The sequence below is a fragment of the Castor canadensis genome, chromosome 12, assembly GCF_047511655.1.
Source record: "Castor canadensis chromosome 12, mCasCan1.hap1v2, whole genome shotgun sequence".
Classification (NCBI taxonomy): domain Eukaryota; kingdom Metazoa; phylum Chordata; class Mammalia; order Rodentia; family Castoridae; genus Castor; species Castor canadensis.
This window is the reverse complement of record NC_133397.1, coordinates 10072433-10084115: the sequence shown is the minus strand read 5'-3', so window position 1 is coordinate 10084115 and position 11683 is coordinate 10072433. Positions and strand designations below refer to the sequence as shown.

Sequence of the window (11683 nt, the reverse complement as noted above, 5' to 3'; positions counted from 1 at the left end):
CTGCCATAGAAAACTATGCTCAACACTCTGGGTTGGGCATGGTCCTAGACCACTCACTCACTGCCAGTCTTTGGCCTCCACATCATCCATGCAATTAGGAGTTGCATCAGTGGGCCTCTGTGCCTCTCCCATCTTAGTGAGCATTCCCAGATGTAGCTAGATCTTTGTGCTTGGATGTGTTCCAGTGGCTTGCAGATTTCTTGATGGACATAGGAGAGAGTCCACTGCCAAGGAGGAGAGGAGGAGCGTTGCCTGACTTGTTGCCCTTCAAAGTTGTTTCCAAGCCAAAAATTTTTAAGATGACTTTGTGGTGAGGAGAACCATGAGTCATATGGTTTTCTAATTCTATTTCAGGAAACCTGTGGGAGGGAGTATGATGTTGTGGAAAACAGTAGGGCACCGGAGCCACCCTGGACTGTGTTTGAAACCTGACTCTGAAGCTCACCAGCTGCATAAGACAGAAACATTATTCTGATTCTGTGAGCCTCACTCTCCTTCTCTGTAAAATGGGAGTAAGAGCACCTGTTCTCAGGATGGTCAAGTGCTTAAATGACCTCGCATGAGAAAGCACCAGAAGAGTGTTTGGTGTGTGGACAGCTGGAGCACACTTGCTCTGGAACCTACTATCAAGGAATCTTGCCACATTTCTGAGACTTCACAGCTCCTGAAGGTGGGACAATGTCATGTCTGTTGTAATTTTGTAAGCTCACTTCTCTTAACAGAACTACAGAATGCCCACATATTTATCTTTATGTGCACAGCCACCAAATGTATTATTCAGAAAATATATATTTCAAGTACAGCAGCGTATGTGGTTTCTGTCTACTCACATACATCATAGAAATAACTGTCATCAGGTTTCAGGAGAATTGAATAAATTACTACCAAGCTCATGGAATGTGAGAAGGATTCAAAAGCATCCATTCTTTTAAAGATTGAATACTTATTGCATATTTGCTCTACTGTATGCCATGGGAACCATGCTGCACTTATATAGTACTTACTGTGTACCAAGCTCTGCATTAAATACTTGAAATAAGTATATTTTCTTATTTATACTTAAATCAATGTAAAGTATAAGTATCATTGTTCTCATTTTAACAATGAGAACTTGACTGTTGAGGTAACTGAAGTAACTTTCCAAGATTTTACTAATTGTTAGAAGTAGGATTCCAGCTACAAAGTCTGTGCCTTCCCCAGTGCATGAACCTTGTCTCTTGTCTTTTTGCATTGCATAGCTTCTATACAGGATTCCTGTCCTTGTGGTGGAAACTCCAGGGTTGTGTTGTCTTGGGGAGATGAGTCCTGTTCATCTGGGATACAGATACAGTGTGTGCTCAGAGGGAGCTACCCTTCTAGCACGTCTATAAATGAGTCTTCCAAAACCGAACTCAGAGGACTGGAGGCAGAGATTTCATGTTAAATCTCTTATGCTTTCATAAAATGACTAATACACAAGAACAGGGAAATATCAGTTATGAGAGAGAGTCGCCATTGAGTTTCCAGAGAAGCCCTTTTAGTAGCAGGTTTTAGTAGTAGGCTCGTACTGAGGGCTCTGAGAATTGAGTGAGTTTTCAATAAAAAGCAAATGATGACTGCCATGCTACCTATTTTTATTGTGTTCTTGTTTGAAACTACATCTAGCACAATCAAAATGTTTTAAATCTAAGTCCTCTTTCTCTTGGATTTTGGGGGGAGTCTTTTGACATCTCTGGGTCCCACTGACTTAGTTTTTGTGTCTTTAGAACTATTATTGGTGAACCTCAAACCAGATGTTTCACATGGGCAGGAGCCGCTGCGGGGGAGGCCTGGGTAGCATCTATGTGCAGAAGCAGCAAGGTTGAATCAGCAAAGATTTCTGAGTCTTAAATTCTCATGTTCAGACACAAAGCACAGAGTGGCTGTGTGACAGCTGGTCCTGAAATCAGGAAACCCGACTTCTAACTCCTGCTCTGGTGCTGCCTTCTGCCATGTGGCTCTTAGCCAGTTACTTCCTCCATCTTAGGTCCTACCATCTTTCCTTTTAAATCTTTCCTCCAATTCTCTCATTCTCTTTTCAGTTCTCAATTTTCTGATTCCAACTTCAGGTCCCATTTGCCCCTTTCCAGAACATTCTCATATCCCCTTAGTTCTGCTAGCATTTTCACATTCACAGATTGGTCTGTGTTAGGCTTCTCCCCAGTGGTACCTTCTCCTGACTTCCTGAGTCAAACCATAATTCAAGGTTCAGTTACCACATCCCTCAGGGAGAGACCCAGGGTGACTTACAACAATCATGTTCAAATTGCCATTCTGAAGTTTGATTTTCTAAGAAATTTGAGTCCACCAACGATTTGAATAAGGTCTTCAGAACCTCCCAAATTTTACACATAAAGTAACTGGAGGCTCCACAGACTTCACAAATAATGAACCACAATTTTTTCAGTAGTGTTATATTTTTCTAGACCTTAATAGAAAGCATGTATGTTGAGTTTGCCTCTGCGAGATAGGTAGGATTACGTTGTTACCTAGCCTTGTCCCTTGTCATTACAATTCACAGTTAACTCAGGAACATCAATTCTCTCCTGGGCTTAAGCCCTCTGCCTCTCTGTTCCTGATTTCCTGTACCACTCATGAGTGTAAATATCATAAGTAAGATCTATGAAAGTTCTTTGTAAACTGTAAGGAATCCTACAAACGCAAAGCCCCTTAGATATTTGATGTGCGTGTATGAGTACATGAGGGGGTGTTAGTTTTATAGCAACTTTATTGAGATATAGTTCACATACTATAAAATTATGCTATTTCATTTTTTTTAGAGGGCTACGGATGAAACCCCAGACCTTGCATGTGCTAAGTAAGTACTCAATCAGTGACCTACACTTCCAGTTCCCAAACTGTACTTTTAACAACTCAAATGTACCCTTCTGCCAAATTTGCATGGTTCTAAGTCATCTTCTGTTTTTTTACTGTCTTGATTGTATAGTTGTCTTAATCTAATCAGAGTTGCACGAGCCTTGTCAGGTGACACTGATTTGCAACCCCCCAAGCTCCCCTCGCTTTCGGTATGAGTCGTCCTGACCTTCTCTTGCCCGTTCAACCAGTGTAGGGCAGGAAGGGGAAGGGTGGAGGAGAGCTCCCACCCTTTCCTGCATAACAGCAGAGACCTCAAACGTACACCACCAACCCAGTCAGCCAACCAGGAGCAGTGTCTTCATGGCTTGGTCTTCCTTCTCTCCTGATACCTCACTTGAAACCATCTCTGAACTCCTTAAATTGCACTTCTTCTTTAAATTTTTTATTTCAACAAGTCAAAATTGCCTTATTATTTGCCAGGGTACATCAGTAACACAAAACTACTACACAGAAAAAACCACATCAATAAATATTGGCATCCTTTTCAGCTTCAGACAATGATTGTTAAAAAAGAGCCATTTTCACTAATTTAACATATTATCCACGACATGAAGTACCTTTGCTCCCTATTGAGACAAAACAGGACTCCAATTGGTCTTGCCGGTCCATGGACCATTTTTATTTGGACATTGCATTAGTTCTTAAAAATAACCTGTTTATGACATTTCAAGTGGCCTCAGTCCAAAAACTGAGAGAGCTGCCAATCCATGAATCATTGACAAAGCTAGCTGCAGGCATCAAGTGTGGCTGCTGCCTCTGGGGAAGGAGAAAGTAGCAGCTGGACAGAGGACAGGAAGTGTGAAGGCAAATGCACTCTTGGTTAGGGCTGAAGCACTAATGTCTTCACTTGCTCTTCTGTTTTTGCACCTGAAGTTCACCTGGAAGGAAGGTTGTTCCTTAAGTGACCTTAGAGCTATGGATGTCTGCATTTCCACAGTTCCAAAACATGCTTAGGAAGCAGAAACACAACTCATGACCCTGCAGAAGGAGTCCCTGTAGGCAAAGGAAACCGATATGGCCAGACATTTCTCATTACTTTTTTCACCTGTTTTAGAAAGCCAAGGAATGTTCCCAAGTTTTCTGCAGATAAAGAAATCAGCAAAGTTTGCCATCAGGCCCAATTGACTTTTACTCCTGATATCCCTTTCCTTTCTACTGCAGTGCACTCAGAATTTTTAATGGAGTGTCTGAGTCTATACCACAAATAGCTAGTGTGAGCTTGCTGTGTGGATATAAAGCTGGCTCATGTTCTCCAACCTTGAGCAGCAACTAAGAAGTGAAGAAGGCAATTTTATATGAAGTGTTTCATCGGAATCTATTGGTGCTTTTTGAGATTACCTTCTGAATGAGAAAACAGAGGCTAAAGTCATTGGTCAACTAGGTGAAGACAGGAATAGCACAGAGGTGGAACCAGGAGCATGGACTCCCAGACCCAGTGTTCTTTCCAAAACTCCTTCCTTCTTTAGACTATCAGGAAAGGAACTGAAGCAGAGTAGATGGTAGATAGAAAGTAAAGAGGTTCCAGTCAAAGACAATGTTTGTCCCTCAATTATGTATTTACCTACAGAACCTTTCACAGAGCCTTAAAGGTGGAGGTTCAGATGCGTTTGTTGACTTCTATGAGTGCATGAAGAACCTTTCACAGAGCCTTAAAGGTGGAAGTTCAGATGTGTTTGTTGAATTCTATGAGTGCATGATGAGTACGGCAAGGAAGACCTTGTGAAGGAGGCAACATGGAACTAGACTATGAATGCTGGATCTTTAGGGGCAGAGGCCTTCACATTCTAAAGGGGAACTGTGAACAGAAAATGGTGGAAAGAGTTTTCATGTGGCTGTTGAGTTGGAGCAACAAAGAAGAAAAAGCCAGATCATATGTGTGCAGAAACTTGAATATTTAAATGATAATTTACAGATTCTCTGTGCAATAGAGACCCCAAATATAATTGATTTTGAGTGAACACTTGACACTATCTTGTGAGAAAATGATGTAAGTTATGGTAATCTTTGCTGGCACAGACATGGTAGAGGACTCCATGTAGACCATTGCATGGTCTTATGTGACCAGCAAATGAAAGCCAGTCACAATTTAGGTGGTACATGGACAAATTGGGCTATATAGCTCTGAAATCATGCTCCATTGGGGATACTACTCTGTTGACTATGGGTGAAGCCCTCATCTTTGCTGAGCCATTTTTGAGAACATCTCTGGGGTGCCCTTTTCTCTTTGTGCCTTTTTTTATCCCCTTCTCTAGTTCATTTGCTTATAAATATGGTAACTACTCCTCTTACTTTCCGACTGTGTACCTGATTTTAACACGAAGTCATGCTTCCTAGAAAACTCCTCAGTCCTGAATACATTAAGTGACCGTGTTGACTTCTCCCTAGTTCCTGGTTCCAGACTTCTTTCTACTCCCCAATCTAAACTCACATATCCAGTGATGTTAAGGCTACTCAGAGTTAATTAAAAAACTGGTGATTCCTGGATATATACCTGGAGGAATCAGTCAGCATATAAGAGAGATACCCTACAACCATGTTTATTGCAGCTGTATTCACAATAGCCAAGCTGTAGAATCAGCATAGGTGTCCATCAATAGATGAATGCATAAAGGAAATGTGATATGTATACACAGTGGAGTATTATTCAGCCACAAAGAAGGAAAAAATTATGTTATTTTCAGAAAAATGGATGGAATTGGAGATCATGTTAAGTGAAGCAAGTCAGATTCAGAAAGACATATATTGCATGTTTTCTTTCTTATGCAGAGTCTACATTTTAAAAAACAGCAAGGACTGGGACATGGCTCAAGTAGTAAAGCACCTGCCTAGCAAATGCAAGGCCCTGAGTTCAAACTCCGGTACTGAAAAAAGAAGAAGGAGGAGGAGGGGGAGAAGAAGAAGAAGAAGAAAGTAAAAAAGAGGGGAAAAAAGATAGGAAGGTAGAAGGGGGGCACTATCTAGGAAGAGGAAATGGGCCAGTGGGGGAGGATAAGAAGGACAAGAGGAGTTACGGGGAGAATATAGTGAACGTACATCTTATACATTATGAAAATGTCATAATGAAACCTATTAAAATGTACAAATCCCATTGACCCCATCCGGAGCAGCTCCTCTGCCCTTATTCTAGCCTCATCCTCCCAGGACTGCTCCCTCAGATGTTTCTCAACCCCTTGAATTACCTCCTGGGGACCTCAAATCCCAGCAGCCTCTTTCCCTGTCCCAACACCTTTATCCAGGATTAAGGAACTGTCATCTCTTTCCTAGATTTTTGTAAAAGAAACATATTTGGTCTCCTGTTCCTCTCCTCTGACAAATAGGTTTTAGCACAACCAGAATGATGACCAAAAAATGTACATTGGATCCTATAACCATGCTGTTTAGAAACTTTCAGTCTAACAAAGTCCACGTGCCTGGACAGTGACCAAATTTCCATGTCACCCACAGACTCTGCCACTCATTCATGTTGGGAGGGAGTGTGGCAAGAGGCAGGGGTGGGACAGGAAGTTGTTTACCTTTCTCTTCACTAATGATGTAAACTCATAGGCAACTATTTTCCCCTTCTCCTCCTTGGAGAGGTCAGTCTTAGGATGCACCAGTCCCCATCTCCCTAAAGAGCGCAGTCTTACTAATCTGGTTGATGAGAAGTTGAACGTATTAAGCTATGTTTTGCTAGTAACAGGATCTCTGTGCTAAAGCAGCTCTCATTGGGTGACCTGACACCTCCCAAAGCATGTGTGAATCTGAAGGCATGACTCAAGTGATAGAATGTCTGCATAGCCAGGCGTGTGTGAAGGCGCGCACTCTCACCTTCTGTACTGCAGAGGCATTCATTGGAATCAAAGCTCCCTCTTTCCCCAGGGCTTTATGGAGTTTCCTAGCAAGCCTTGAAAAGGCTGTTCTCAAAGCAGCCCATTCCTGGTGGCAAGCAGGGTTATTGGGAAGGGCAGAGATGCCAAAGAGAGGGGAGCAGGCCTCATTATCACACACATGAGGATGGGAAAATAGATCCCACGTGATCCTCCCACACACTCAGGGAAAAGGGTATCTCTGGCTAAGGAAGCTAAGGATGGAGAGTGCCAGAAACAGAAGGAGGCTGCCTGTAAGCAGGAACTTACAGGCTCAGCAAGCCCAGCCCTGAAATTGGGATGGCCCAGTGTTGGGCCTTCTGATCCTCACCAAGGAACAGAATTGTGACTGGGCGGGATGGACCTTTTAAAGAAGTTCAAACTCAAAGAGGGACATAAAGAGTTGTGTATTCTCCCCATGAGTTCAGCTGGGCAGGAGAGGGAGAAAAAGGCCAACGAGTGGAGTTCTGCTCCATGGAAATGAGCGGAAATAGAAAATGTAATTAACATGTCTGCCACAAGAAACGAGAGTTAAATCTATTACTCTCCTCCTCCTGTTTCCATTATGAATGATTGTGTTTCAATTATGATCTCAAAAGTATTTCCTTAAGGAAATATGTCAGGGTTCTGCAACGGGGAAAGAAGGAAATGGAGCCATGATCGTTTAATTTATTGCAGTGACTGCATTTTAAAAAGGAAGAAGAAAATGAAAGAGAGAGCAGAAATCCAGGAAAATTGAGAGGAGTGCTTCTGTCTCACCTGCTGTGAGCAGGGAGTCATTGGGCAAAAGAAGCCTGAGGTGTCTGAATATTTATGGAGCCATCTGAAGGTGCAGGATGAAGAAGGTAAGGAAGCTCTTTCTCCAAGGCAAGTGTGCCACTTCACACTCTGGCTCCATTAGTCTGCTCTGTTGTCCTCTAAAGACTTTCAGGAAGGCAATAGCCTGATTTGAGGATGAAAATGACCTGGTCCCAGCAACCTGCTGGACATTTGGCTGGGGGCATGTGAATGAATAGCACATGGCCCTAGCTCTCAAAAATCTCAGTGTAGTGGTAGAGAGGCAGTAGGTCGAAGTGACAGGGAAGAAGGTTGAACAAAAGAGTCCACTTTGGGCTATAAGGGCAAGCTCATAGTAGTCAATAGGAGGGAAACCAGCCAGGGAAATTAATGGGTTACCAGACTCTGACTTATGCTTGCCCTGATCCCCTTGGGAGCAGGCACCTCTGTGGGCTTCAGAAAGCACAAATGCATCCGAGGTGTATTCATTTACTCGTTTACTCTCTTAATAGGGGACTGGGAATTCCACCACAAAAAAGCCTTTGCCTTCTCCCTGAGAGACACAAATGATTACATCAGGATGTAATCACAAGTTAAGACGGTGGGAACTAAGATAATGGTGGTTGTAAGAGGCTAAGGGTTTTGGACACCATCCAGGGAATTCTATCTCGGAGGAAAATAGGTTTCCAAGGGAAGGAAACATTTAGGGTGCATCTTAAGGAGACTAGGGGTTTTGCTGGTGGATGCATGAGCAAAAGGAGGCTGAAAAAGTGTCCCCACTAAAACCTCAGCCCATGTTAAGGAAGAGGGCAGCAGAAGTGTTGTGATTTCAGGATGCCCAGGACTGGTATGTGGAAGGGGGCACAGGAGAGAGTTAGAGTCACACAGGGACCAGGTCTATGGGCAAGGACTTTGTGGCCCAAGGGTTTGGATTTAATCCTAATGACACTGAAGAATTCAGGGATGTTTTCAGAATGGGGTAACATTTGGATTCTAGAAAAATCATATGAGGAAGAGGACCACTCATTAGAGGAAAGTCAGGAAGGGAGAGAGACCAGAGTCCCGTGGGAAGTCTCAGGAGAGGTGGTGGAGGAAAGCAGCATCAGGGCAAAGCAGTAGGAGTGCAGAATCTTCTAAGGCCTCTGCTGAGGGCCAGAAAGAGGTCAGCCTACAGATGCTGAGGCCTTGGTCTATAAACACACTCCCCCAAGCAACAGTTATGGGCAAAAGTCTGGGGAACAACAGAATTGGGGGTTGCATTATTTATTTCTTAATCAGGATCTGAGTCATAAGTACCTCAGTCCCGTCTGTTTTCATTGCCACATACCGATCTCATTTAATCCCTCAAACAACCCTGCAAGGCAACTGGCACCTCCACCTTTTAGTGACAAGAAAAGCTGAACCTCAGAGAAGTTCAGCTTTGCTCAAGGTCTTACATGAAGCAAGTTCTGGAACGAAAACCAGAATTCCTATTTTTTTCACTGAAAACCAAAACTTCCTTCTCTCCCTCCCTCTTTTCCTTCCTTCCCTCCTCTCTTCTTCCCTCATTTCATTTCTTCCTTTCTCCTTGTTTCTCTCACATCTGTTTACAGAGAACTTGTTAGGAGTTCAAACCAATGCTAGATCTTGAAAATCTGGTGTGTTCTATGCACAGGATCCTCTCTTGCAGAGAAGTACACCACAGGGAAGGAGAACGGTGCAGCCATGTTCTAGCCTGTGCAGGAAAAAGGAAGCAACTACACCCCGTGACTAAGGACTTGGGTAAGGCTTTGAACTGAAGGTGGCATTTGCTCTGAGGGTGAGTAAAGCACCTAGCTGTAGAGTATTCTCCTAAGCACAGAGATGCAAAAGAGTTGCTTAGCAGAAGCAGCTGCCCCATTCCCACAGAGTCAGACTGGAATTCCTTCTTCTTGACTTGCTGGGTAAAACTTTTCCTGGTGACCTCCTCTGCTTCTTTTTCAGATGCACCTCATTCTGGCCATCCAACTATACCTGTAATGGGCTGCTGGGAGCAGGTGGGTGGGTGTGAGCAGCAAGAGCTCAAACCCAGGAACCATCCAGTGCTTATCTTCAGGGTCTAGGGACAGAGTCCTTCACAGAAGTCATCAAACTTGCTAGCTCCAGGCTGAGAGGCAGCACAGCCTCTCCCTGTACACAGAGGAAACAGCCCAGCATCGTAAAAGGACACAGATGAATAATTAAGTCACCACTTACAAGAAATTCTAATCTTAGGACAGTTCAAGGTAAAGACAGACACCAGCCAAGAACAGCCAAGATCAACAGTGCCAGAACACTTGGAGACAGAGGCCTTCAGCCAGACACTGTTTTTTCTCTAAATATTGTCACCAAAAAATTCAGTCAGAGTGCCTCTGTCCTCTGGGCAACCCCAGCATATCAGAAATAATAGTAGTAAAAACAACTAGCTATGATTAGGATTGCCTACTATATGATAGTCATTTGTTTATATTATTTTATTTTAGGCTTCACCCACTCCCTTCCCCCAAGCCAAAAAAATCTAAGTAGATATTAATGCAACTAAGAAACCATAGAAGTTGGACAACTGGTGGAAGTCACACAGTAATAAGTAACAAAATTAAAGTATGTCAAATCTATCTGCTCTTCAAGTTTTCACCTTTTTTTTCTTTTTCAAAATAGAGAGACTGGTTCTACAGAAAAACTTTTTATTTATTTCCGAATCCTCTACAACTAGGCTAATCTCAATTATTTGGGGTTCTGAAGATTTTTTTTTAATGTGATGAAAAATATGGCCTTTATCTTCAGAAGTGCGCATATGTGTGTGGGAAGTTTTTAACAAAATGTTAAGCTACTGTAGTTTTACTTTGAAAAACATCCAAATTCTAGGTAATGAAAGGCTTTTTATGAATTGCTTCAGGATTAGAGTTTAACACCTTAAGTCATCATTCCTGAATGACTCCATGATCAGCCCACAAGTGCCATTCTCTTATATTGTCTCTCCTCCCTCTCCTGCACACACTGGTGCCCAAGAAGGGACTACCGGTCTACTTGTCTGCACCGGGTTAGGACACAACCAGAGCAGGGACAGAGCCAGTTGCCACTGACAGCTCCAGGGTGCTTGAGCCTCACATTTCACAGTCAGTTGGAACCTTTAGCTCTGCCATCTTCCATGGCTTGTCCAACTGTCCAGAGAGTTTAGGGTTATACTGCCTTAGTTTTGAAATGAAAATGAACTTCTAACTTCTCACCATTTCCCAAACACCTTGCTCTCCCATGGCTCTAGGTGTTGACCTGTCTTTTCCTATGCACAAAGCATTTGCTCATCTCCAAGCTAATGGAGCAAGCGTCTGCTCATTTTTCAGAAGTTTCACATTGCCTCTTTTTTGCTGCTTCCCTTGGCCACTCTGCACCTAATGTGCACATAATTTGTTATTTCCTTTCTCTTTCCTTTATAAACCATGCCTTTCTGCCCAGCCACACTTAAGGGCCCCTCTATGTGTGAGAGTCTGGGCCCTGGGAAGTCCTGAGTAAAAAGTCTAAATTCCCCTCAGCAAAGTACTGACATCTAAAAAGTCCCTTAAGTCTTAATCTCTTGAAGAATTCTGATGGCTATTACGCCATTTAGCCTCAGTTAATATGACTTTAGTGAGCTTTTTCTTTCATTTTTTTTTCCCACCTCTGGTAGTACAGGACTTCTTGACCTGAAGTCCTGAGATAGTTTTGCAACTTTCCTCTCAGATTCCTTGGAGTTTGTCATCAGGATATTCACCGGGGAAGGTTGTTTTTGAATCAAATATACCCCTGAGAAATTCCCAAATTGGAAAGTCTATTTAAGACAGGAAATTCTTTTTTGAACACACATACACAAGTGTGTTCAAATAAGAATTTGAGTTGTTTGTCTTTGATATTTAAAAGTATCTTTCAAATATTTTCCCAGGCCTTTCCCACTATTGTTTATCAGCAGTCACTTCTATCCTTTGCTTGATGGTTCACAAAATAAAACATAATATAAATCAGAAACTTCATTTTGGGTTGCTTCAAAGTTTGTATACTATCATGAGGAAAGCTCTTACACATCGTATTTTGCTTAGATTTTTTTTCTTTTGTAAGCAATCTCTCCTGTTCTTTCTCCTCCTCCCTGCAACAATCATTTAATTCAAATCTCTAGATTTGATAGTATGGTAAGTATA

The 11683-nt window shown here is 42.6% G+C and overlaps 1 long non-coding RNA gene across 1 annotated transcript; it reads left to right on the top strand.

Annotated features, from left to right (window-relative positions):
- The first annotated feature begins 409 nt into the window (after positions 1–409).
- LOC109702146 (uncharacterized) lies at positions 410–11473 on the top strand. Its single transcript, XR_002213854.2, has 5 exons — positions 410–670; positions 2799–2836; positions 7419–7585; positions 9172–9278; positions 9480–11473. It is a non-coding gene; the product is annotated as an uncharacterized lncRNA (long non-coding RNA).
- The last annotated feature ends 210 nt before the right edge of the window (positions 11474–11683 follow it).